This window comes from Gigantopelta aegis, chromosome 7 (assembly GCF_016097555.1).
Source record: "Gigantopelta aegis isolate Gae_Host chromosome 7, Gae_host_genome, whole genome shotgun sequence".
Taxonomy (NCBI): domain Eukaryota; kingdom Metazoa; phylum Mollusca; class Gastropoda; order Neomphalida; family Peltospiridae; genus Gigantopelta; species Gigantopelta aegis.
The window spans coordinates 7,283,002-7,289,139 of record NC_054705.1 but is presented as its reverse complement, the minus strand read 5'-3'; positions in this window follow the sequence as shown (position 1 = coordinate 7,289,139).

The following is a 6,138-nucleotide window of genomic DNA, read 5'->3' as shown; positions in this document are numbered from 1 at the left end:
CAATATTAGTATAGAAGTACTAGGTCGTGACCCGACTGTGACCTTTGAAAAACAAAGCCAACACAGCGAGGATTAACTCAAAATTAAAAGCAATTAAAACTAAATAATTATATAAATAATAATAATACTAATAATAATAATAATAAAATAAAGATAATACCAATAATAATAATAAATTAAAATAAATATATATATAACTACTATATACTAGAATTAACCAAAGATTACAGCATAGCTATATAAGCTATAAATAGCTATTACCGTATAGTAGTATACCGACCGCCGCACAACCGATCGATACGTGGAGAGCTTTGACACCAAGCCCTGACCTGGCCCCGACCTTTGACGTCAGAGATTACATTCCAGACATCGATCGACATGCGACACGGCCTTAACAACTGTATAAAAAGAATAAATAAAAATATAACACAAAATATTTAAACTAAAAATTATTATATACTATATAAAAAAGAAAAGAAAATTATATTAAAAATAAAATAAAAAGAAATAGAAAAAAAGAAAAGAAAAGAAAAGAAATAACAGCGGAGCTATCTGTACTATAAATAGCCACAGAAGCAGTACATAGTGTCGCAAGACCGATCGATACATGGAGCATGTTGACACCGAGCCCTGATCTTGCTCTGACGTCAGAGAGCAGAGCCGGCTACACACTCGAAATATCGATGGATATGCGACACGGCCGTAACAACCGTAGAATAAAGATATTAAAAAAAAAAATTAACCAATAATTAATTAATTAAATAATAATAATGAGTAATACAAACCATACAGTACGACAACCCCCGGGGAGAGCGATAGAGGGGTGTGTGTGAGTGGGGGGGGGGGGGGGGGGATAAAATAAATAATTTTAATTTTAATTTTATTTAACTTTATTTTTAATTAATAATGAAGGCCGACTACAAAACCGTCACCACAAGAGGATAGTACACAACTGTGGTGACTATACATTAGGCCCATCAGCCGCCACAGAAGGATAGTACACAACTGTGGTGACTATACATTGGGCCCATCAGCCGCCACAGAAGGATAGTACACAACTGTGGTGACTATACATTGGGTCCATCAGCCGCCACAGAAGGATAGTACACAACTGTGGTGACTATACATTAGGCCCATCAGCCGCCACAGAAGGATAGTACACAACTGTGGTGACTATACATTGGGCCCAGCAGCCGCCACAGAAGGATAGTACACAACTGTGGTGACTATACATTGGGCCCAGCAGCCGCCACAGGATAGTACACAACTGTGGTGACTATACATTGGGCCCATCAGCCGCCACAGAAGGATAGTACACAACTGTGGTGTCTATACATTGGGCCCATCAGCCGCCACAGAAGGATAGTACACAACCGCGGTGACTATACATTGGGCCCATCAGCCGCCACAGAAGGATAGTACACAACATGCGGCGAAAGACAGACCCAAGTAATCAATCGGCCAGCATTATTCATACAAGTCTAATTAATAATAAATAAAATGAATTAAATATGATTAAATGTTAGCATTTGTCTCCATCACATTTCCCATTATTAATCTGTCTATCGTTAATTTAAACTGTTTATTTGGATTTAATAAATTTTGGGGTGTAAATGGAATATTGTTTTTATTGAAAAAATGTACGAGTTTAGTTCTATTATTAGTATATTTATTACAGAAGAATAAATAATGATTTATATCTTCTATAGTGTTGCAATGGGTGCAGTTAGGGCTATTGATTTTTTTCATTTTAAATTTAATTTGATTTAAAGCGACAGAAACACCCATGCGTAATCTTGCAATTATTTGAGTAGCTTTAATGCTAAAAGATGTATGGCCCTGTGAGGAGACAGTAGGTTTAATTAATTTCACTATAATTGTAATTAATATTAATCTTAACCCCATCGTCCAATACGGCTTTTTTGGCCCACTGATCAGCCATTTCGTTACCTTGAATACCCACATGGGCCGGTACCCATTCAAAGACGACTTTCACCCCTACCTGAATAATTTTATTGTAGAAACTAGTAATATTCTTAACAATTTCAGGCCTGACACTGTGGGGACCATCTATGGCATTAAGGGCACTTAGGCTGTCAAGATGAATGATACATTTATTTTGATCGTCCATTTTATCATAGTTGTTTAATATCCACACCAGGGCATATTGTATAGCCAATAGCTCCGTGGTGTAGACAGAAACATTATCAATCATTCTGGCTCTAAAATAACTATATCCATTTAATTCTTTGACGGCAAAAGCCATATCCGTCCTACCAGTTATGGAGTTTTTTGAGTCGTCTGTATAAATTTGTACATAATTTTTATATCTTTCCCCCATAATAATTCTAAAAAGAGTATTTAAGAAACCCTGGTAGGTCTATTTGAGTTAATTCCGTTTTTATAAAAAAAATTACCTTGGGGGTATCAGAGCCCATTCAGCTTTGAATCTAGCACTACAATCGCTTATAGGTAGATTTGCCACCCCAAAATCCTTAGCAAATCTTAATAAATAAGAATATATGGATATATTGGAGTCTCGGACTGACTGAGTATAAACGGAAATATGACTATTAATAGGATTATTTCTAACCAAGTTTTTTACTTTAAATAAATGTTTAAGTCCCTGTTTAATTCTTCTACTGGTCAGCGGTAAAACTCCAAGTTCAGCCAAGACACTATCATGGGGCGTGCAAACAGAAGCCCTAATGATGGTAGATAGTGCCCTGTTATACACCTTCTCAAGTTTCTTAAGCTGGGTGTCACTGGCACAACCAAAGGCCTGCGCACCATATTGAAGTCTTGAGACTATGAACGCCTCAAACATCATGAGCAGAGTTTTCCTATCATTGCCCCATGGGACTGCTGACAATACTTTTAATAAATTAATATAATATTTACAGGTGCCAACTACATTGGCTATATGCTCTGAAAAGGTGAGTCTCTGGTCAAAGGTCACTCCCAAAAAGCGGACCGATTTGACTTGAGTTATTTCTTTATTATTATAAAATAAATCTAGTTTTGGCATTGGTTGTCCAATTCTACCCAAAAAAAGATATAGAACAGGTTTAGATTGGGAAATGGGAGAGCAAACACTTCTGCATGCTTCCAGTTGAGGGGGAGGTAACCCTGCTTCCAGATGAGATTAAATAATTCCAAGAAAAGTTCAAGTATTTTAGTGGGGATATGTTTAAAAAATAAATAGCTAAATTTATCAGGCCCTGGAGCTGAGCCTTTACGGTGCTGAAAAGCCTTGAACATTTCGTGGAGTGTAAAAGGAATGTCATATTCGTTACCGCTTTCACGGAATTTAGAATCAAGGGGAATTTTATTAAATTGCTCTATGTGAATTTTACGTTTTTGAAAATGTTTAGAAAACTTAGAAGATGCCGAATTTTGTTTAAATGTTGCTCCAAGAATATCTACCACTGACCTATTTCCCGCCGCTCATTGCTAAGTAACATGTAAACAAACAACACTGATCGTAAATTCTTCCTGGTTTCGTAATCTCACCCACAACGATACGTAGTTCTGGAATTACGGGACAGAATATGGACTAAACATCGATGTAAGTATTTTTCTACTTTGATAGTCGGTTTGATTTGAACAATCTCTATATCTAAAAAGACTGCAAATACAGATCTTATATCGGTTTCGGTAGAAAGATCAGCTATTGGTTTCCAATGTTCGAGATGTAGTACGGGCTGATGAACAAGTCAAGACAAGTTATAAATGTATTGTCACACACACACACACACACACACACACACACACTCTCTCTCTCTCTCTCTCTCTCTCTCTCTCTCTCTCTCTCTCTCTCTCTCTCTCTCTCTCTCTCTCTCTCTCTCTCTCACACACTCTCTCTCTCTCTCTCTCTCTCTCTCTCTCTCTCTCTCTCTCTCTCACACACACACACACACACACACACACACACACACACACACCGGCCACATATTCTTACGTCATTTGAATAGCTAGTAATAGCTGACTGGAATTAAAGTTGCGTGTACACTTTACAAAAACACGTTGTATATAAGCTTGAGATTATATGATAAAAATATTATTACAGTTTGAGTTTCGGTATCGTCAATATCATATATTACGAATACAAAATAATGTATTATGCTCGCCAGAGGCACGCATAATGACTTGACTTGACTTGTAACTAGTTTAACGTGTTCATATACCACTGGGGTTTCGAACACACCTATCCCGAGTCCGGCCTCCGATAAGACCCTACACAGTGCCTAAGGCCAAACTGCCTACGCCGTATGGCCCGAAAAAACCCTATCCTCCGGCATCCCACCCATCCCATCCATCCCACCCCCAATGTTTCCAACCGCAGTTCAGTCCATTCTTGGCAATCTTTTACTTTTATTTTTTTATTTTTTTATTGGTGTAATTAGGAGAGTGACACCAAGAGTTATTTATTCCATCGTTGGTGCCACTAGAAGATTAGCGCCAAAGCTTCCAGCGATGGTAGATTTATGAAGAGGGAGGAAGCGTCCTAGTCCTCCTAGCAACAAAACCAAGTGATTTAAAACATACCCTTAACATGTTCTACAATTATTGTAATAAATGGAAGCTTAAAATCAATATCAACAAGACAAAAATATTAATGTTCAATGGCACAACCAATGATTACAAGAAAACATTTACCATCGGAAATACGGTTCTCGAAAACGTTAAAGAATATAAATACTTAGGTTTAACTTTTAATAAGCAAAACAAGTTTAACACAACAAGAAAATTTCTATCCCAACAAGCTACAAAAGCAATGTATTTCATTTTATGTAAATCTAAAGATAACAATCTATCAATAGAATGTAAGATACAATTGTTTGACAAAATGGTATTACCTATTCTTCTGTATGGATGTGAATTATGAGGTTATGAAAACACTGACATCATTGAAAACATACACATAAATTTCATGAGACGCCTGCTCCCGGTTAAAAAAGGTACACCGATATTTATGTTATACGGAGAACTAGGACGTAGACCGATTAAACTAATTATTCAACAAAGAATGATACATTTCTGGGCCACGATTGTATCAGGAAAACAAACAAAACTATCCTTTCTATTGCATGCATTTATGTTACAGGACTCATCCGTAAATGGACACAACTACACTTGGATCCAACATATCAAACAATTATTTAACAACCTAGGTATGACGGATATATGGTTGTCTCGAAGATTTTCAACAAAACCCCCCCAAAACTTCTTGAATATATCAAATTGAGGCAGCATGACCAGTACCTTCAAACGTGGAATAATAACATTGCATCATCGTCTAGAGGAAAACATTATACAATTGTTTTAAATCAGCATTTTTATTTTATTTTATAAACTAATGAAACACTATACAAATTAAACTCTGAGATATGTATGCTATTTTCTGGAGTAAAAGAAGAAAGAAAAAAAGCGTGATTCTCGCCCCCGGAGCGTACGGCCCTGTAAAACACAAAACATAAAACACATAATTAAAAATACACCGGTCCAGCCTACTAAATAATTATTGGTGTGCCGGACAGAGGCATATTAATTATACAGTATAAACATTTTTTTAATTAAATAAATAACTTTATTGTTACAAATTTGAGTCGGATGTAGTTCAGTCGGTAGCGTGTCTGCCTGTGAAGCGATCTGTCATTGGATCGATCCTTCTCAGTAGATGCATTTGCAGTTTGGGCTATGTTCCGTTCCAACCAATGGTCCACAACTACTTCATCAAAGACCGTGGTATGTGCTGTCCTGTTTGTGGAAAAGTGCATATAAAAGACCCTTGCTGCTTATCGGAAAGAGTAGCTTATGTGGCGGCAGCAGGTTTACTCTAAGAAATATGTCCGAATGACCATGTGATTGACGTTCAATAGCCGATGACAAGATTAAAAAAATCAATGTGCTCTAGAGGCGTCGTTAAATAAAAAACACACTTTTTTTATTATTAAAAATTTAAAAGCTAAATTTAACTACTACGCCGATCGATCAATAATTGTACAGAGAGAATACCTCACACCGAGCGCTGACGTCACAGTTGGGGGGGGGGGGGGGGAGAGATTAGGTCGTAGCGCATCGGTCCCAATTAATTATTAATTTAATTAAATGAAATATTTGTATTGATCTCCATCA